This window comes from Mauremys mutica, chromosome 11, assembly GCF_020497125.1.
Source record: "Mauremys mutica isolate MM-2020 ecotype Southern chromosome 11, ASM2049712v1, whole genome shotgun sequence".
Classification (NCBI taxonomy): domain Eukaryota; kingdom Metazoa; phylum Chordata; order Testudines; family Geoemydidae; genus Mauremys; species Mauremys mutica.
The window spans coordinates 40,931,104-40,953,570 of NC_059082.1; the positions used below are offsets into that span (position 1 = coordinate 40,931,104).

At 41.3% G+C, this 22,467-nt stretch overlaps 1 protein-coding gene across 3 annotated transcripts in view; it reads left to right on the forward strand.

Moving 5' to 3' along the window:
- Nucleotides 1–44: 44 nt before the first annotated feature.
- CSNK1G1 (casein kinase 1 gamma 1) overlaps nucleotides 45–22,467 on the forward strand; it is a 287,722-nt gene continuing 265,299 nt past the window's right edge. For all 3 annotated transcript variants that reach the window (XM_044979672.1, XM_044979674.1, XM_044979675.1), the window contains exon 1: nucleotides 45–158. The gene's annotated coding sequence lies outside the window, so the exon portion shown is untranslated. The remainder of the gene's footprint in view (nucleotides 159–22,467) is intronic.

Below are 22,467 nucleotides of genomic sequence, written 5' to 3' on the forward strand. Positions count from 1 at the left end.
GGGTCGCTTCCCGTTCGGCCCCTCCCCACAGTGAGAGCGAAGGGGAAGCGGCCGGGCGCTGAGGGCGGAGCCGCCGGCGGGGGCGCAGGGAGAGCGGCGCCCGGGGCCCCAGCCCGCCCGGCCGGGGAGGAGCGGAGCGGAGGAGCTGCCGGCGCTAGGTACTCCAGGCGCAGCGGGGCTGGCCCCTCAGCGGGGGGTTGTGGATGGGGAGCGGGGCTGGTGGCTCGCGGCGGGGGGTCTGTCCGCCAGGGGGGCCGGCTCGGCTGCAGGCTGTTCCCAGGGCCTTGGGGCGGTCGGGCGCTCCCCGGTCTGTCGGGCAGTGGTCTTCGCCGGGGCGAGCGGAGGGGGCCCCTGCCCCACGTGGGTGGGGTCCCGGGGTGGCACTTCCCGCGTTGTGGCTGGGGGGCTCTTTCTACCGTGTGCGTCCGAGCCCCTGCTAATCGGGCCCATTTGTCTTCGGGGGCGGCTGCAGGAGCAGCAGGCTTCTATGGGCTGCCTTGTAACACGTATATGACTAGCCTCCTCCGCATCCTTAAGCTGCTCGTACCCTGGGGCTCCCAACTTTCCGTGGGCCAGACGTGTTGGGAAGCTGGGGGGCTCTGCTTGTATCCTGGAGGTCTGGAACTCTATCTTGTTGGGCAGGCATGTGGGCTTCCTATACCATGGAGGCGACAAAGTCTCTTGTAAGCCTTGTTGACACAGCTGCTTCTGGACAATTTTCCACATTGCTCTGAAGTGCCTTGGCTAGCAATGGGGTGGGAGTACTGGTGTAGGATTGGTAGCTAACACACCAGCAGCAGGCTGCCCAGATCTGGTCAGATCATTGTTTGATGACAGTTGTAAAAATGATGGTGTCAAGCTTTCATGAGTTGTCATACCATCGCTAGCTTCACCAGCCATGGGAAATATTCAGAAGTTCCATGTTGATGTAGTTGTGGTGGCTGGCAGATCCTGGGTATGCTTCATTTGGCCAGTCTTGGCAGTCTGTTGTGAGTAGGTCTTAAAAGAGCTGGGCTATCAGCCTTCATTTTTAGGCTACTACAGGTTAAATTACTTTAACATAAATTCAACTGTAAGATGGCTTCTTTGAAGAAGCATCATAAACAGGCTTAGGAGTCCAAATGGTTCCCCACTAATGGGTTTTCAGAACTGGGAAACAAGTTACTCTCTTGGTAGTTGAGCCATTCTCCTGCAGACTTTCTCAATGGTTGGTTTGTTTCTTCTTTAATCCTGGATAGTTGAGTGCATAATTTCCAACGATCCTGCATAATTTGCAGTCATCCTTTATTACTTACCTAGAGGCTGCAAATTAAATTAGGAACCCATTGTATTATACTGTGTACAGATGCATAGACAGTCTGCACTGAAGATCCTATAGTCTAAATAGAAAAGATGACAAAGGGTGGGAGCAGAAAGAAAAAACAAGAAGTGCAATGATTTGCCCAAGGTTACACAGCAGATGAGAATCAGGAGTAGAAGCTGGCCTCTTGACACCCAGTCCAACTGCTCTGTCCACTAGACCACACTGTCTCCTGAGTTAGAAGATTTGTCAAAAGGCATCTTTACCTGTTGGAGATTTACCATCTCACTAAGATGAGTTTACATGATGTGGTGGGTTTTATATTTGATATATGTTGATCTTATGATTTTAATACTAGAAGTGTGTGTGATGCATGTGGCACTATAGAAGTGGAATGACTGAAATTATTGCAAAAGATACAGTTAAAAATAGTGATGTGCACATCAGATGATATTAGTTGATTTAGCATGGATCTGAAAAAAATGGATATTTAAGATTAGAAGAGTAAAATCTATTAATACTTGTGTGAATAAGGAAAAAACAGCACTTGATTTGAAAGCTTAACTCTGATTCAAATATAGACTTAAAATTTACCTCCACTTTAGTAACACAACTTTATTTCTAACCTCTTATTAGAATGTAATGTCGGAAACCAGTTAACTGTAGTATATTTTAGTCCAAGAGATAGTAAAGTGTTTGTGTCAAGTGCATTTCTAATTACTAGAGAGACAGGGTGCATGAGGTAGTATATTTTATTGGACCACCTTTTGTTGGTGAGAAAGATAAGCTTTTGATCTTGCACATAGCTCTTCAGGGACCAACATGGCTACAACATCACTGCATATCTCTAATTACTCACAGGCAAAATTATATTCATGCAGTTGTACATTTTGATGCAGTGTCAAAGTTTGGGTTGTCCTAGTATTACATTTTCCTTTAGCATTTTGACTTTATTTAAAATGTATTACATTGATTAAAATGAAAACCAAATAATGCTGTCCTGGAGAGATACAGAACACCTTTTTTTCTGAGGAGAACTTGCTCCATAGCTCTTAGAAGAGGGGAGTCTCATTTAAGAAAGTTGAATATAAAGAACCAATAGGCTGAAATGTTTTTAAACATACATTAACAGCTTGTAAAAATTGCCACCTTTCCCACTCTTCAGACCACATAAGAGTGGCCTTGCAAAACCCTTTGAGTCTATTTGTAAATTACTGTTTGTCATAGCCTGGATCTCAGACTTGATTTTTATCACAGTATGTCTTAATCACTGTGTGTAATCACCACATGTGCAGTCTTCCTTACTCCTACAGCCCCTTCAACATTTGCCCTTCCTCTTTGGTAAATTAGATATTTATCATGCCTTTCAGTCACAAGGAAACAGAATTTAACCATTGTGCATTTATTTCTGTTTAGTTGTCATATTTTCAATACATTATTGATGACAAGATTTTTGCCAAGCTAAAGTAAAGGATGAAGTTAATGATTTTAGGAAAAGAGTAAACTGTATGTACTCATTCTGAAACCATTATAAAAGGCTAGAAGCTCTTTCCCACAGAAGCATAGCCAAAAGATTCCTTCTGTGTTTCTTAAGGTAAGCCAACTTTTTATGGGTTGTAAGCCAACAAAAGCCATAGAGAAAACTTTGCTTTTTGCTAGTTGCATCAGTAGCTAAAGCTTTGCCTATACTTGGAAGTCTTAGCACAAATTTCCAGTGTTGATGCTGACAGGTCAGGTGGTGGTAGTAATGGTGTGTATCTAAAACATCCTTGGCCATTTGGAGCCCTGCCTGTGTCAGAGTTGAACTGAAGGTTCCTAGGGGAAAATATTAGTGAAAAGTCCTTGTGTAGGAAAAATAGCCACAGAAGAGGTAAAACTGTTTATTTAAGTTAAACCTGTATACCATTCAGGGGACACTGAATTTAAAATAGAATTCTTTATCTGTTTTATTAAAGTCTTGAAAATCTAACTTGGAAAGCTAAGCTTGGAAAATAGCTATATATAGCTAATGGCTGTATCTACACTACAGTTTTTTTTGTTTTTGCTTGGTCAAACATTGTCCAGTCCTGCTTACACAATGTGGCTCCTCTGGTGCTAGCAACAGTGGCTAGTTTAGTGTGGACAAGTCTCCTGTGGCTGCTGGAGTTAACATGACCTCTGATTTCACTCAGAACTTGTCTAAATGACACTGTTAGAAATGCTGCATGGAAACCTTGGGTATGCCAGCACTGCTAATGTTTCTACCTGTGGTGAAACTACATCAGTAAATCATTGAATCCTTCAAGATGAAAGATGTTATATGAATGTCAGAAGACTATTCTTGTATCTCTAGCAAACAGTTTGATGAAGAAATGTAAATTTATTGACCTTGTTCTCCGAACTTCAGCTAATAGGGGGTTCTGGATTCTGGTTTTATTTTTGTGACAGGCTGGTGACTTATTCATCTACTGGATGTAAACTGTCATATTTGGCATGCACACACAAGTCTGTTGCTGACTTGCTGTAGATTCCCCAGTATAAAATCTCTGTGGAAGTGTCCCTCACTTTCGTAGTAGAAGAGTTGCTTTTTAACAGAGAGCTTACATGCTCCTGTAAACTATATACACCTGTTTCATCAGCTGATTTCCATCCAGTGTGAAGTACCAGGCTACATGTACTTTAAGAAACTGCTGTGCCATCATTGAAAGGTTTACAGATTGAATCCCACATGATACCAGAGTCTGTGTTCAAGTCTGAACCAGGAAAAATGTTAGCCCTGTGGAATTAGAGGTCTCAGATGGCATATGTGCCATGCTATACCTCTCACACCAAAGTGTTTTTTAAAGAATGGGCAAAATTATTTTTCTAAAAATGTGTGGGTTAAAGAGCTATCAAAGTTGTTTCAGCTGCAGCAGTCAAAGATGAAGTATGGCCTTTAGACAGTATAATTCAGGACTGTTCTCTTTTTTTGTGGAAGGACTCACAGTTGCAGCTGAAAGGTGATTATTAGCCTGAATGTTTCTTTAATTCCTTTCATTCACTTATCTGACCATTATAGGAACATAGGAATTGCCATATGGGATCACATAGATGTGGAGTAACCTCTATCCCATTTTAGGTCTCCTAATTTTCTATAGTTAGAGATTGGCATAAACCATGAAGCATTAGGATTACTACATTTTATAATAGTTAATGCTAGTACATTTTATAGCTTTGGACACTTATATAGCTAACAAGAATATCCAGTCACTTTTTGAATTTTATTTAATTTTTGGCCACCATGATATCATGTGGTGGTGAGTTCCATAACTTATTTTATTAAACTTTTTGCTATTGTTATAAGCATATGAAGTGAGCAAATTAATCATTTAAATTTGCACTTATCTTATTAACATTAACCTAATTCATATTTCCACACCAGTACAATCAGGGCCGGTGCAACCATTTAGGCGACCTAGGCGGTCGCCATGGGCACTGGCATTTGGGGGATGCCATTTTCTTCAGTAGCAACTGCGGCGGCCAGATCTTCGGCTGCCTCGGTTGCCGCCAGCATTTAGGCGGAGGGAGCTGGGGCAGGGGAGCGCGGGGTGTGCTGCCTGCAGCCGGGGGGGGGGCAGCACACAGGGGGACTCCTCGCCCCAGCTCACCCCTGCCCCGCCTCCTCCCCGAGCATGCCGTGGCCGCTTCACTTCTCCCGCCTACCAGGCTTGTGGTGCCTAAGCTGATTGGCACCACAAGCCTGGGAGGCGGGAGAAGTGAAGCAGCCATGGCGTGCTTGGGGTACTTGTGCGCGAAGCAGGGGTGAGCTGGGGTGTGGGGGGGTGCCTCAGGGTTGGGTGTGGGGAGCTGCCACAAGGGGGTGCCTCAGAGTGGGGGCGCGGGGGGGAGGAGGGCACAAGGTGGAAGATTGTTTCGCCTAGGGCGCGAAACATCCTTGAATCGGCCCTGAGTACAATAAATCTCATCCATAACTATGACAATTGTTTTATATAAGTTGTCTACTAATTCAGTTTTATGTAACCTGCAAAGAATTAGGAAGGGGCCCTCTCTTCCCTAGAGAGAAATAGCATGAATTCAATTTGGAAGGTGTAGTCTATAGTCTGTAGCACATGCTGTCTGGATTTAAATAGTTATTCCACCTTCTCCTTAAGAAGCTACCTTATGATTATATCTGTTTTAGACCTCCTTGAAACTTTCCCTCTACAAATAATGTATGTAATAACCATCTTCTAAATGTGTTTCTGTATGGGAATCATCTGTATTACTCTGCTTCTCCTTATTGCCTGGTGTCACCTTTAAAAGACACATTTATGTTTGATTGACCTCAACTTCATGTTGTTTGCATATTTATTTTGTTTAGTCTCCAAATGTGGTAACTTTATCTATATGTGGTTATCTGTCACTTTTTCTATTGCAGTCATTTCCCCATACCTTATTTCTTAATGCCACTAAGGTTGGGAGCTCAGTCCTTTTATGAAAGTAAGCTGTGACACATACGTGCTAGTGTTAATTGTTATTAATTGGTCCTTCCCTGAGTCAGTAACTTCTTTTGGATTGTAACCTAATAGAATCACTGTGGATTGTGTGGGTAATCCAACTTTAGTTAAAATTAGTTCTTGATTAGTATTAGTAAAATTAGTATTTCTCGATACTTTAAATGACTGCTTCATGGAGCAGCTGGTACGGGAACCCACAAGGGGAGAGGCGACTCTAGATTTAATCCTGAGTGGAGCGCAGGAGCTGGTCCAAGAGGTAACTATAGCAGGACCGCTTGGAAATAGTGACCATAATACAATAGCATTCAACATCCCTGTGGTGGGAAGAACATCTCAACTGCCCAACACTGTGGCCTTTAATTTCAAAAGGGGGAACTATACAAAAATCAGGGGGTTAGTTAGACAAAAGTTAAAAGGTACAGTGACTAAAGTGAAATCCCTGCAAGTCGCGTGGGCCCTTTTTAAAGACACCATAATAGAGGCCCAACTTCAATGTATACCCCAAATTAAGAAAAACAGTAAAAGAACTAAAAAAGAGCCACCGTGGCTTAACAACCATGTAAAAGAAGCAGTGAGAGATAAAAAGACTTCCTTTAAAAAGTGGAAGTCAAATCCTAGTGAGGCAAATAGAAAGGAGCACAAACACTGCCAACTTAAGTGCAAGAGTGTAATAAGAAAAGCCAAAGAGGAGTTTGAAGAACGGCTAGCCAAAAACTCCAAAGGTGGTAATAAAATGTTTTTTAAGTACATCAGAAGCAGGAAGCCTGCTAAACAACCAGTGGGGCCCCTTGATGATGAAAATACAAAAGGAGCGCTTAAAGATGATAGTCATTGCGGAGAAACTAAATGGATTCTTTGCTTCAGTCTTCACGGCTGAGGATGTTAGGGAGATTCCCAAACCTGAGCTGGCTTTTGTAGGTGACAAATCTGAGGAACTGTCACAGATTGAAGTGTCACTAGAGGAGGTTTTGGAATTAATTGATAAACTCAACATTAACAAGTCACCGGGACCAGATGGCATTCACCCAAGAGTTCTGAAAGAACTCGAATGTGAAGTTGCGGAACTATTAACTAAGGTTTGTAACCTGTCCTTTAAATCGGCTTCGGTACCCAATGACTGGAAGTTAGCTAATGTAACGCCAATATTTAAAAAGGGCTCTAGGGGTGATCCCGGCAATTACAGACCGGTAAGTCTAACGTCGGTACCGGGCAAATTAGTTGAAACAATAGTAAAGAATAAAATTGTCAGACACACAGAAAAACAAACTCTTGAGCAATAGTCAACATGGTTTCTGTAAAGGGAAATCGTGTCTTACTAATCTATTAGAGTTCTTTGAAGGGGTCAACAAACATGTGGACAAGGGGGATCCGGTGGACATAGTGTACTTAGATTTCCAGAAAGCCTTTGACAAGGTCCCTCACCAAAGGCTCTTACGTAAATTAAGCTGTCATGGGATAGAAGGGAAGGTCCTTTCATGGATTGAGAACTGGTTAAAGGACAGGGAACAAAGGGTAGGAATTAATGGTAAATTCTCAGAATGGAGAGGGGTAACTAGTGGTGTTCCCCAAGGGTCAGTCCTAGGACCAATCCTATTCAATTTATTCATAAATGATCTGGAGAAAGGGGTAAACAGTGAGGTGGCCAAGTTTGCAGATGATACTAAACTAGTCAAGATAGTTAAGACCAAAGCAGATTGTGAAGAACTTCAAAAAGATCTCACAAAACTAAGTGATTGGGCAACAAAATGGCAAATGAAATTTAATGTGGATAAATGTAAAGTAATGCACATTGGAAAAAATAACCCCAACTATACATACAACATGATGGGGGCTAATTTAGCTACAACGAGTCAGGAAAAAGATCTTGGAGTTATCGTGGATAGTTCTCTGAAGATGTCCACGCAGTGTGCAGAGGCGGTCAAAAAAGCAAACAGGATGTTAGGAATCATTAAAAAGGGGATAGAGAATAAGACTGAAAATATATTATTGCCCTTATATAAATCCATGGTACGCCCACATCTCGAATACTGTGTACAGATGTGGTCTCCTCACCTCAAAAAAGATATTCTAGCACTAGAAAAGGTTCAGAAAAGAGCAACTAAAATGATTAGGGGTTTAGAGAGGGTCCCATATGAGGAAAGATTAAAGAGGCTAGGACTCTTCAGTTTGGAAAAGAGAAGACTAAGGGGGGACATGATAGAGGTATATAAAATCATGAGTGATGTTGAGAAAGTGGATAAGGAAAAGTTATTTACTTATTCCCATAATACAAGAACTAGGGGTCACCAAATGAAATTAATAGGCAGCAGGTTTAAAACAAATAAAAGGAAGTTCTTCTTCACGCAGCGCACAGTCAACTTGTGGAACTCCTTACCTGAGGAGGTTGTGAAGGCTAGGACTATAACAATGTTTAAAAGGGGACTGGATAAATTCATGGTGGCTAAGTCCATAAATGGCTATTAGCCAGGATGGGTAAGAATGGTGTCCCTAGCCTCTGTTCGTCAGAGGATGGAGATGGATGGCAGGAGAGAGATCACTTGATCATTGCCTGTTAGGTTCACTCCCCCAGGGGCACCTGGCATTGGCCACTGTCGGTAGACAGATACTGGGCTAGATGGACCTTTGGTCTGACCCGGTATGGCCTTTCTTATGTTCTTATGTTCCACAGTTTATGATGTGCAGATAGTTTCATTTCATTTTATTGGCTTTGAATCTGCTCTTTTAATTTCATTGACTGTCCCCTTGCCTTTTGTGTTATGAGAGGGGGAGAGCAGAAGCTTCCCACTTACCTTTGCTATACCACCACTCATAATTTTATATCCTTTTATGTTCCTTGTTTCCTTTAAGGTAAACAATCACTGTCTCTTTAGTCTTTCCTCATGTGAGTTTTTCCATGCCCCTGATAATTCATGTTGCCCTTTTCTGACCCTTTTTAATTCTGTAATTTCTTTTGAGATGAGATGACCCAGTACTGCACTCAGTATTCTAGATGAGGCCACATCACTTATTTAATAAATGGCATTAAAATATTTCTATATTTTCTGTCCTGTTCCTTATGCTTCTTAATAACTTGTCTGTATTATGTAAATCTTGATATGGTAATTATGTAAATTCACTTGTTGTCTGAGACTTTTATGAAAGCTGTAGAGTATTCTTTCTACAAAACTATTGCTTTATCCTAGTTTACAAACCTACAGTTTTGGCCTAGAGCTGAGACCAGGGTAATCAATTCAGGCTGTAGCAAAAACATGCATTGAAACCCCATGGTAGCCCATTTTACATAGTGCTATCCTTTAATACTATTAATTATACACAGTTAAGATGTATCTGGTTTAATATCAGTTTGCTCACTTCATGCTTGTGTAGAAAACCACATTTGTCATGTAACAGTGATTGCTTATGGGAATTTAAGTTGCTTGCTTTTGTCAAATCCACATCTTTATCACTTATAGTAGCAAGGATATCTAGTTCAGTAAAAAAATTAAGTAAACATTGTTCACTGGTGGAATTCACTTGTAGGTCACAAATCAGACTCTACTGATTAAAATCTTCATTGGGGAAAGAGTGCATTATTGTACAGTAGGAGCTAGCAAAGTTAACTGGAATGATAGTTGGACAAGACTAATAAATACAAGCTTCATTGTGAGAAAAGGAGTCTGTGAATCCAGAAGTTTTACTGCTTGCTCTCATGAAATCCAGGTCAAAAAGAGTTTTTAGCTGTGAAGAGCACTGTCTTCAAAGAAAATTGTTTAGATAAAACATTGCTGGAACTCTTTTTAAAACATAGGCATTAATGTTCAGGTATTGTGTGAGTTTGCTTTTCAGACATCTTCCAAGAGATTGGTTTGCCATCATGTGAAATACTTTAAGTGCTTTAGCTTTAACATCTTTGCAGAATGTGTGCGATGTACTGGTGTCTGACTGGGGCTAGTTCAGTTAAATTTGCTTTTCATAAGTAGGCTCTCAAAGACTTTATAGAGGAGGTTAGTATCATTACCCCCCTCTGTGCCTCAGTTTCCCCTTCTGTAAGATGGAAAGTGACTTGTCCAAGGTCACACAGCAGGCTAGTGGACAGAGCTGGCAATAGAACTCAGGTCTCCTGAGTCCCGGGCCTGTGGTCTGTCCACTAGACAGTGATGCCTCACACAAATTATCATGTCCTCTGACAAAGCAGGGACAGGATTTTCTCTCTGAACTGTCAACATCCAAGGCAAAGACCTTAGTTTTGTGCTAGGTAGCTGTCATAGGTTTATTCCCCACTTTGAACTTTAGCGTTTACAAGATGGGGACCTGCATGGACTCCTCTAAACTAAAATCCTAGTTTAGATCTGGTAAAGCTGCCACCAACCAAAAATATAGTGTTTTGGTACACTTTCCATTCTTCCCAAGCCTTCCCTGGGAACACAGATCCAAGCTCCTTGAATCTTAACACAAAGGGAAATAATCCATTTCCTCCCTCCCCTCTCCAAGTCCTTAGGAGAGATACCTGGATTCAAATTCCTTGAATCAAACAAAGAGGGATTCACTTTTCCCCCTCCCCCTCCCCTTCCCCTGAAAATCCAAACAAGGGAAGAAATCAATCAAGTTCTAAAAAGAAAAGATTTTATTAAAAGAAAGAAAGTACATTATCTCTGTAATACCAGGATGGAAAAAATTACAGGGTCTAACTTATAAAAACTGGAGAGACTTCCCCTCCCTCCTCCTCAGAATAATCAAATTAACAGCAACAGAAATAAAGATATTTCTCCAGCAAACACACAATTGCAAATGAAGAAATTAAATTATAAGACTAATTCGCCTTTCTAATACTCACTATACTGAATAGAAGAAAATACTTCAGGAAACTTTGGAGAACTTCAACAATATGTCTGGCCTCCCTTAAATCCAAGAGAGAACGACAATCCAAACAAAGAACACAGACAAAGGCTTCCCTCCACAGAGATTTGAAATTATCTTGTCCCTTGATTGGTCCTCTGGTCAGGTGTTCATCAGGTTACTGAGCTTGTTAACCCTTTACAGGTAAAAGAGACTTTAACCCTTAACTATCTGTTTATGACAGTAGCAGTCTCATTTAACTTCGTATTTCCTGAATCTTTTACTTTAGGAAAACTGGCAACTTAATAATTGCCTTTCTGCTTGAAAACTTTCTCACTACTAGTCTGCCTTGTAATGTGTAGGATGGCTACAGCTGAAAAATGTAGAGGGGAAATTTTTTTTCAGCTTGTTTACTTGGTACTTGTTGACAATACTCTAATAGATTCATGTTCTGTTCTTCCTGTTTATGTGGGTGTTTTGCAAAGCAAGTATGGATGAGGAGCTCCTTAAAATAAAAGTGTGATTTGTGAAACCTGGAAATTGAGGGGGAACCACAGGGGTAGGCATAGTGCCTGAAGTGGCTTTTTAACTCCTTTTTCATAATGTCTGTATTTCAAGTTCAAGTCAAGGTTAAAGTTCTGCAGCAACACTACCTTTGCCAAGCTGCTCAGAAATGTTTTCTATTCCTGTTTCTTTAAAATGTGCCTTAATTTATATAAAGGTATAGCATAAATTAGATAGCTGTGCAATGTGTAAATCTTGTAGAAATTGTGTTTATTTCCTAGTTCTTATCTGGACAAGCATATAATGTTGCCTTAATATAGTTCTTACTGTTAATTTTCCATTTTAAAGACATATCAGGCCAACAGTGCATTTGTTTAAACTGTGACAGCTGGATCTTGGCAATGTAAAAAGGTAGAAACATTTATCTAAAAAGATTTAGTAAGTGTTAGAGCACACTAACGTTTAGGAACATCCTGAAACTGAGTGGTAACCATTCTGCATATCTACAACTTTCTCTGCTGTAACATTGACTGTTGGGAGAAGGAGAATTATGCTTAGAACAAAGACTTATAATTTTTCTCATGGAGGGTGTCCCAGTAGCATTCTTGGGCCTGTCAGAGGAATATTATTTATGCTGAAGGGATTAGTTAGTGGACTGTCTTGTAAACGTTAGATGCCCACTAAGGATGCCTATGAATAATGATTTTTGGGGAGGGGGTTGTCAATGGCTTCTAACCTTACTATCTGATCAAAATTTTTCAAACTTGACTGTGGACGTATTATAACAGATTAGTTGCTCTTCTATATTTCTTATTTACATGCCATCTTTCAAAGTTCAGGTATCAGTTCTGTGTGTGTATTTTTAAAGTAGCTTTATTCCAAGCCCAAGCATGGGAAACTCCAACTCAGAAGTATAACTTAAGAAGTTATGTAAACATGATCTCTCTCTCTCTCTCTCTCTCTCCCTTCACATAGCTCCCTCAAGTACTCCATTTTGTGTAGCTTTTTAATCATCTTCTTTCTTCTGAGCTGATCAGAGTGAAATGCTTGAATGTCATCAAAGGTTTGTGTGTTTGCATTTGGGAAGTACTTATTGTGGGAAAACTAGGTTGAAAACAGTTTTTTGTATCTAAACCTGAACATGGTGGGTTGTAACTGAAACTTTCTGGTAGCATTTAATTATGGTGTACAGTACACTATACTATTGATGTGGTCTAATGAAAAAAGTCTTGCTGTCTGATTATAACAATTAGTTGCTCTTCTATGCATTGCAATAAAGTGTTGCCTTCATGAAAGTGAAAACTTGGATGCTACCATTTAACACAGGAAATGATAAAATACTACTTAAATATGTCATTGTTCACACAATTGAAAGGGGTGTGAAATGACTGCATACTGAAAGTGCAGACTAATTTGAGATGCATACTGTTAAGTCAAGACTTGATGGCGAGACGATTTAAAAAATAAAATCATATGACGGGATGTACTAAATTCTGATTCTGTTTATTTTATCCTAGTTAACCTAGAAACTAAATACCTTGTCACTGCCTCTTCTAAACTTATATACAGTGTTGTAGCTGTATCCCACCTTGTCTTCTAAACTTGACGTTCCACAGACTAAGCTCTGTAGAGGATTCCCATACACTGCCTTAAAATGGAGTTAAGGTTATAAATGTGTATAGCTCATTTAAATAAATTTTAAAGTCTTTGTGTATTCCTACTTGTGGGATTGACTCCTCCTTCCTTTGAGTTGTGGAATCGTAAAGAACAGTTTCTCTTGGGACACTGTTTGTGCGCTGCTAATATGAGTAGCCCACTTGTCAGAATGCCCACTATCAGCAATACCCAGCGCCATGCAGTCACAAGGTCTGGCTGTGCCCAGCCTATAACTAGTCTCTTGGGATTGGCTCCTTTAGTGGGCTGGGCCCCAAGGACCCACACGGTTCTGTTGGGACAGGCCTATGGTCTCCAAGACTGGGCCTTTGGCACTAGCGATCCCTATTTTTCTCTCTGACTCTTTCCAGTGAATCCAGCCAGGCCAGGCTCCTGCAGGAGGCTTGTGCAGTACCCCTTCAGGCCACAGTGTTCCCAGTGGGTATTTACAACCACACAGGCAGCCTTTTCAAAACCAGATTAATTGTTTATTAGTCACCTGGCACACACAATCTGAAAGATTTTTAGGTCAGAATAGAGGAATGAAGGTTAATGGATAGTCCAGTCTGGTCAGCCCATAGCCACACTGTAGTGAAACTCTATTTTCAAGCTCTGTCTCCCTCTCTGTGTGACCTCCTTAGTCAGTTCCCAGGTGAGAAAGCTCCAAGCTTCCTCCAGAAGACAACAGGCAGAGGGGCCTCAAAGCTTGAACAAAAGAGTGAGAGGAATTATCTTTTTTTTCAGCTCCCCTGCTGAAAGGTAGCAAAATTTGCAAGTCACTGGAACTTGCACTGTCTCTGAACCCCTTGGTGATCTGGATCTGTTCCAACTGTTCCTTGATGACTCTTCAATCCATTTAGACAGGGAAGTGACACACACAACTATGTCTCTTAGTCTGCCCTGACAGCAAACTTAATCTCTCTCCCCCCCTTCCCCACCCAAGTGGGTAACAATGCAATGTATAGGGGAAACTGAGGCACAGATTGGTGTCATAAAATACTACAGAAAATTCCAACTTTGTTACATGAGGTCCTGGTTTTTCTTAGGTTAACTGGGTTGAGTGTTGCCACTGATTTTTTTTCTGAAGTGTCAGAAGAGGTGTTTATACTGTCAGCGTGGTGTCCTCATTTGTTAAGGTCTGTTGACTCTGGTGCTGAAGGCTAGTACCCCTGATTTCTTGGCAGCATGTATTCTGTGCTTAGCAGTCCAGTACTGAGGATCTAGCACTGAAGATTCAGGAGAATTGCATGGTGTGAGGCTCTGTGTAGAATAATTACCTCACATTCCCCTGGATCTTAACTAAATTGGGTCTGGTGCTGAGAACCTGACATCCTTGACTCTGTAGTCCCCTAATCCTTCTGCTTTTGACTGAGTTGTCACCCCTAAATCTGGGTTTGGATTTTTGTGTGTTCCAGATCCTGCAGGGATAGTCAGCTAAGACTCTGGGTGTTCCTTTTGTGCCAATCCCTTAATTTTTTAAATGTTGCCCTTTAGAAATCAAGGACCCTAGCTGCACACCTATTTATTTATCCTTCCATTTTGTTTAAACTCAGTTAATTCACGATCACTCAAACCAAGGCTATCCTCTACAACTAGCTCTTCTATGAGGCCCTTGCTACTTACCAGTACTAAATCTAAAATGGCATCATGTCTTGTTGGTTCATTAACTGTTTGGTTAAGAAATTTGTTGATTATCACAACCAGGAATATCTGGGCCCTAACTTTTTATTACTAGCATTTGTCCTCCAATCTGTATCTGGGAAACTGGTCTCTCATAATCACATAATTCCTGGTAATATGTATTTCATTTAAAAATGTTGAGGTCTCTGTCCATATCCAAATTGGATCCTGGGTGTCTGTAGCAGACCCCAAGCACTATCCTAGTGGAGACTTTCTTACTTTTCTTCCCCCAAAGTGATTCTGAACAGCTTCCGTTTTATTCTGGTCAGTCGATCTTGTCATTAATATACAGTGGTACCCCACCACCTTTACCTTTGTCTTTCCTGAACAACACATACCCTTCCATACCTGTATTCCAGTGCTGACTACTGTTGCACTGTTTCCATTATCCTTGTAATATATGGTTTTACTTCCTGCACCAGTAGTTCAAGTTCCTCCATTTGTTACCCAGGTTTCTTGCATTGGTGCACAGACGTAGCTATTTCTGCTTGGCTTCACCCAGATTCTTTCCCTGATTAGGTAGTTATTTTACTGCCACTGTTGTCTACTTGACTGTTAGTGATATTGGCACTATCTTTTCCTCTTGTTGTCCATTCTCCTTCCCTCTGTTGTTTTCTCCATTGCTAGAGCTTCTTTTACTTACTTTTTCCCTCTAACTCAGTATTAGAATCAGGCATGGAGACTACATAAACTAGGAATTCAGGGGAGATGCTTAAAGCTCTTAGTCAGTTGTGTCACCTACATCCTGGAAGTCTATTTCTTTCCCTACTCAGGTGGAGTCCATCCCACGAGAACAGTTCTCTGTCCATAAATGCCTTCCAGTGGTCGAACATCCCAAAGCCCTTCTTTTATAGCACCATTGCCTGAGCCATCTGTTGATCATTATAATCTTGTCTCACCTTCACTGTCAGAATCCCACTGAAGATCACCTGAGCCTCTTTCTTTAAGTGTCTTTCCCCGGCCTGGTGTAGTCTTCCTTGATGCATCCCTGTCGCTGGGTAAATACCCTCCATCAGGGGTGTTGGGTTGTGGGGGAATTTAAAGTAGAGCTTGAGTGGCCCAAATGGCCTAGTTTCCCAAGTCGCTATAGCATCCAGGGCTCCTAGGACAGCATGGTCCAATGGTTGGAGACAATGCAGCTGCCCTTTGGTGCTGGATAGCGTGGCCTAAGTCAATGGGAGTACCCTTTGCAGCAGGGCAGTGTGGCCTGGTGGCCAGGGTCGATGGTACTACCTTTGCTGCAGCAACTGCCAATTTAACTGCATGACTGAAAGCTTTGTCTTGTTTAGGAACTTGGCCTTTGGCCATTGCCTGGTTTGAGCTAGAAGGTGAAAAAGATCTTTGTCAAACCACCTCCTTGTTCTTGGCGGACTTAAATTCCTGATGTAGTCTAGTTGCATGAAAAGACCACCCAGGAATGAATTGTTGACAGTCTGATGTATAGATTTCTTAGCAGTGTCAAGGGACTTCATCCCAAAAACTTGTTAGAAGGCACTGATGTAGTTCCAAGTATCTGGCTTTGAGTCTTTATCCACAAGTTGAAAACTATTCTACCAACGTTTTTGGAGGCCGCTTATAGTTGGAATGTACACTCTGTGATCCATTGAAGGTTGTTTTCTAGCTGTTAAATTAAAAAAACAAAAACCACAAGGTTAGCAGAAGATGGACCTCAGGGTTCTTCTCCTATGGAAAGTGATTGGCTGCTTAGGATCATGTTGAAGTTACAGGTTGACTGACACATGTTCTCTAGCCTTACTCCATCCAGATTATCCTCAGGTATCCCCAGTGGGAATGGTGTGAATTAAATTGCAGCAATAGACTGAAGGTCCTGAGGAGGTGGATAGGAGTGGAGTTGGCCAGTTGGCAGATGGAGATTTATAGATCCTGATAAAAGTCAGGGCCTTCACTCTTACAGCTGTCCATTCAATAACCTCACATTTGATTGTGAGATTGGAGTTGCTAGAATACTTTCCCTGATGTAGGATGCCATCCTGTATGGAGAGAGACAACAGCAAAACCGCCAAGTGATAGTCATTAGTAGTGTTCCCTGAAGCAAGATGACATGTGCTTCATGTTCTGCAGCTCGCTGAAGGAGGGTATATCCCTCTTGGTCACGGAGATGCAACACCTGTAGCAAGTGTCTTCACTATGGTGCGATGCTGGTACAGCTGCAGCACCGTAGCTGTGCCACTAACATCTGTGGTGTGGACAAGCCCTATTTGTTTTCTAAGCTCCCAGCTGCTGTAGGTGGGTTGCAGAAAGCTGTGGGCATGAACAGATCTTAATGGCTCAATCTGTGTTGCTTGGAAAATTCTGAATTTTGACACTGATGTTCACAGCATGTTAAAAATCAGCTAGAAGTTGTTCTGCAAGTGCTCCCATCCAGAGCTGAGTAACACTGGATTGCTATTTGTCTTTAGCTTAAAAATGTAAGTGCCTGCAAAAAAAATCTATTTACTAGAAATCAAAGCATCTCAAACTTTCTTTTTATAGGCAGCAGAAACCAATACAAAAAAAATTCCTTGCTGACCACATGTTTAGGAAGTTGCAGATTAGAATTTTTGATTTTTTGAAATTATAAACCCAGGAATTCATAATGGAAACAGGCTAATGTGTGTTCCTACCTACATCTGTTACCTACTACTGCAATCTAACTGATCTGGGCTAATCACCTGTGCAATTATTCAAAAGTTTGAGGTGTGTGACTTGAAAAAAAAAAATTTTTATTTGCTCTCTGTTTCCTCTCCATCGCAAGCAATCTGAAATGAACACAAGATGCTAGGGAGTTTTGGCAAGTGTTACTGGGGAAGGGGAACTGAAGTAATCTGGCAGTCAGTTTCTCTTCAGTGTAGCTAGATATTCAAATATCCTGCTATGTTGCTCTAAAGTTCATTGGGTTGCTTTGACTGTATTTTTTTTTCTTGATTAACAGTTCTCCCTGTCAGCTGCCAACAATATCCTGTCGGCAAAGACTGACTCAAATTTGTTTCTGAAAGAGTTTATTTACTTAAGTTCTGAGGGACCAGTCAGAGTTCTAAGCACCATACAATAAACATTAAAACAGGACACTGAAAATAAAATGAAGAAAACCTAGTTTAAACAGACATCCAGAATCAAAGGATCTGTCGCAAGGGCAAATGAGAGAGTCTTTCAGTCAACACCCCACTATCTGAAAAGGATCTGTTCCCTATTTTTGGTGTGTTTTAGGAAGGAAGGGGAGAGCTAATATCTAAAGCTCTATGCGGATACAAAATTTGTATCCGCATCCGATCCATAAACATGGTCTGTGGATATTCACAGATTTGCAGGGCTCTACTAATACCTAAAATGAGAGAACGAAGAGGAGCAAGGATGTTGGTGCAGAGATGGGCACAAAAAAATCAAGGGTAAGTTTGCCATAAAACATGGGACTTGCATCCTTCCATAAAAGCACCAATGTATGAACTCCTTTTGGGAAGAGTTCCACAGCAGATCATCTTTGACCAAGAAAGTCTTGACCCTGGATCAAGAATTAGTTCTACCCTGGCTGACTGACCCAATACATAGGTGAAAGGCCTATCATTCAAGTACTTGAGGCCTGGATTATGAAGGGCTTGGCTGCAGTACTGATGTCAAGACACTGAGTTATAGCATTTTGGGTATTGGTATAAGTGTGGGTGAGAGGATGGGCACATACCTGTTGGAAAGAGCAAGTTAGAATCCTGTATCTATTTCTAAGGAAGCTCAGGTAAAAATATTACATTGATTTGGCATGAAGGTTTGAGGCTGTCTTGTTCACTTCCTTACCTATTTGAAGGCCGTTAGCATAATATTTTTGGTATATTGAAGCAACTGTACAACCTTGTGTCTTGAAAGCCTATAAGTGGCTGTAGAAAGCTCCATTTCAGATGTTCAGCATTGGAAACTTGGATACCAAAATTCCTTGGTCTAGATGGAAGACGAGATTGTGGAACATACATGTGTTGTCCAAGTTTGGAATAAGAAATTTGAACAAGGGAACACTACCTTGTGACATACCTCTTTCATGAGACAAAGATCACATTTTACAAGCCTCTTAAGGGGAGACCTTGACTATAAGTAGAACTGGATCTTTGTTCCTAGACAGGCCCAGACACCCAAGCAGAGAGCAATACTGCTGGCCAGCTAAACACGCTTTCTTTACGTGGCTCTTTGAACAGTACAAACTAAACAGCATATAACATTGTCTAACAGACTTTTGGAATGCAAAACCAGTATGAGAAGTCTAGAGAGACTTGAAGAGACCTGGTGTTGGAAGATGATAGAACCTGTTTTAGACAATTCTAACCAAGCAGTTTTATCTCTTTACCTATTGACCACTATAACCTAGATAAACCAGTGAAATTTTAAACACCTGCTTTTTTGAAAAATAAATAACTTTGAGTTAGGAATCTTTCCTGCATCAATGCAACCAACTCTTGCAGAGTCTCAGATTTCATGTTTTTTTTGGGGAAAAAAAAGTTTCTAGTCTCTCTATATTCTGAGAACTTCACAAATGTGATTCAAATGAAAACTGAAGCAGCAATGCGTTCCTGATTATGCAGTTGGACACCTCCAGTGATGTCACTGTTATGAGGGGAATGACAACTACTTCTCTTAGGAATAGGGTGTCCTGGGGACACTGCTGTTCCAGCTCTAGATGGGGAACAATAGGGGGTGCCATTTTCTTGATCAGGGTCTGAATTAATTCATCATAGAATCATAGACTTTAAGGTCAGAAGGGACCATTATGATCATCTAGTCCGACCTCCTGCACAATGCAGACCACAGAATCTCACACATCTACTCCTATATCAAACCTGTGTCTGAGCCATTGAAGTCCTCAAATCATGGTTTAAAGACTTCAAGGTGCAGAGAATCTTCCAGCAACTGACCCATGCCCCACACTGCAGAGGTAGGTGAAAAACCCCCAGGGCTTCTGCCAATCTGCCCTGGAGGAAAATTCCTTCCTGACCCCAAATACGGCCATCAGCTAACCCCTGAGCATGTGGGCAAGACTCACCAGCCAGACACCCAGGAAAGAATTCTCTGTAGTAACTCAGATCCCACCCCATCTAACATCCTATCACAAGCCATTGGGCGTATTTACTTGCTAGTAGTCAAAGACGAATTAATTGCCAAAATTAGGCTATCCCATTATACCATCCCCTCCATAAACTTATCAAGCTTAGTCTTGAAGCCAGATACACCTCTACCCCGATATAACGCTGTCCTCAGGAGCCAAAAAATCTCTACGGTGTTATAGGTGAAACCGTGTTATATCGAACTTGCTTTGATCTGCCAGTGTGCGCATCCCACCCCCTCCCCCCTGGAGCACTGCTTTACCACATTATATTCAAATTTGTGTTATATCGGGTCATGTTATATCAGGGTAGAGGGGTATGTCTTTTGCCCCCCACTACTCCCCTTGGATGGCTGTTCCAGAACTTCACTCCTCTGATGGTTAGAAACCTTTGTCTAATTTCAAGTCTAAACTTCCTGATAGCCAGTGTATAGCCATTTGTTCTTGTGTCCACATTGGTACTGAGCTTAAACAATTCCTCTCCCTCCCTGTTATTTATTCCTCTGATAGAGAGCATCTTTTCTCCCCATAGCCTTCTTTTGGTTAGGCTAAACAAGCCAAGCTCTTTGAGTCTCCTTTCATATGACAGGTTTTCCATTCCCTGGATCATCCTAGTAGCCCTACTCTGAACCTGTTTCATTTTGAATTCATCCTTCTTAAACATGGGAGACCAGAACTGCACACACTATTCCAGATGAGGTCTCACCAGTGCCTTGTATAACAGTACTAACACCTCCTTATCTCTACTGGATATACCTCGCCTGATGCATCCCAAGACCGCATTAGCTTTTTTCATGGCCATATCACATTGGCGGCTCATAGTCCTGTGGTCAACCAATACTCTGAGGTTCTTCTCCTCCTCTGTTACTTCCAACTGATGCCTCCCCATCTTATAACAATAGTTCTTGTTGTTAATCCCTAAATGCATGACCTTGCACTTTTCACTATTAAATTTCATCCTATTACTATTACTCCAGTTTACAAGGTCATCCAGATCTTCCTGTATGATATCCCGGTCCTTCTCTGTATTGGCAATACCTCCCATTTTTGTGTCATCCGCAAACTTTATTAGTACATTCCCACTTTTTGTGCCAAGGTCAGTGATAAAAAGATTGGTCCCAAAACCAATCCCTGAGGAACTCCACTAGTAACCTCCCTTAAACCTGATAATTCACCTTTCAGTATGACCCGTTGTAATCTCCCCTTTAACTAGTTCCTTATCGACCTTTCAATTTTCATATTGATCCCCATCCTTTTCAATTTAGCTAATAATTCCCCATGTGGAACAGTATCAAATGCCTTACTGAAATCGAGGTAAATTAGATCCACTGCATTTCCTTTGTCTAAAAAAAAAATCTGTTACCGTCTCAAAGAAGGAGATCAGGTTGGTTTGGCATGATCTACCTTTTGTAAAACCATGTTGTATTTTGTCCCAATTACCATTGACCTCAATGTCCTTGACTACTTTCTCCTTCAAAATTTTTCCCAAGACCTTGCATGCTACAGATGTCAAACTAACAGGCTTGTAGTTGCCCAGATCACTTTTTCCCCCTTTCTTAAAGATAGGAACTATGTTAGCAATTCTCCAGTCATACGGTACAACCCTGAGTTTACAGATTCATTAAAAATTCTTGCTAATGGGCTGGCAATTTCATGTGCCAGTTCCTTTAATATTCTTGGATGAAGATTATCTGGGCCCCCTGATTTCATCCCATTAAGCTGTTCGAGTTTGGCTTCTACCTCGGATGTGGTAATATCTACCTCCATATCCTCATTCCTATTTGTCATCCTACCATTATCCCTAAGCTCCTCATTAGCCTCATTAAAGACTGAGGCAACGTATTTGTTTAGATATTGGGCCATGCCTAGATTATCCTTTAACGTCCACTCCATCCTCAGTGTTTAGAGGTCCCACTTCTTCTTTCTTTGTTTTCTTCTTATTTATATGGCTATAGAATCTTTTCCTATTGGTTTTAATCCCTTTGTAAGGTCCAACTCTACATGGCTTTTGGCCTTTCTAACTTCATCCTTACATGTTCTGACCTCAATAAGGTAGCTTTCCTTGCTGATCTTTCTCATCTTCCATTCCTTGTAGGCTTTCTGCTTTTTCTTAATCACCTCTCTGAGATGCTTGCTCGTCCGGCTTGGTCTACAACTCCTGCCTATGAATTCCCCCCCCCTTTCTTGGGATGCAGACTTCTGATAGTTTCTGCAAATTTGGCTTGAAGTAATTCCAGGCTTCCTCCACCTGTAGATCCCCTCAAGTTCTTCAGTCCAATCCACTTCCCTAGCTAATTTCCTTAATTCTTTAAAGTTAGCCCTTTTGAAATCAAAAACCCTCGTCCCAGATCTATTTTTGTTTATCCTTCCATTTAGTTTAAACTGAATTAGCTCATGATCGCTCAAACCAAGGTTGTCCCCTACAACCATTTCTTCTGTAAGGTCCTCACTGCTCTCCAAAATCAAATCTAAAATGGTATCCCCTCTTGTCGGTTCAGCAACTACTTGGTAAAGGAATCCATCAGTTATCGCATCTAGGAAAATCTGAGCCCTATTATTATTACTAGCACTTGACCTCCAGTCATATCTGGGAAGTTGAAGTGTCCCATGATTACACAATTCCCATTAGTATTTACTTCATTAAAAACATTAAAAAGGGTCTCTATCCATATCCAAATCAGATTCCGGCGGTCTATAGCACACCCCAAGCACTATCTCAGGGGAGGCTCTAGTAGCTTTCTTCCCCAATGTGATTTTTGCCCAGACAGACTCTTATCCTTTCTGTCACTTATTTCTTTAGTCTACCTCATCATTGATATACAATTCTACTCCACCACCTTTGCCTTTATTTCTGTCTTTCCTAAACAGCACATACCCTTCAATACCTGTACTCCAATCATGACTACTATTCCACCATGTTTCTGTTATCCCTATAATATCCGGTTTCACTTCCTGCACCA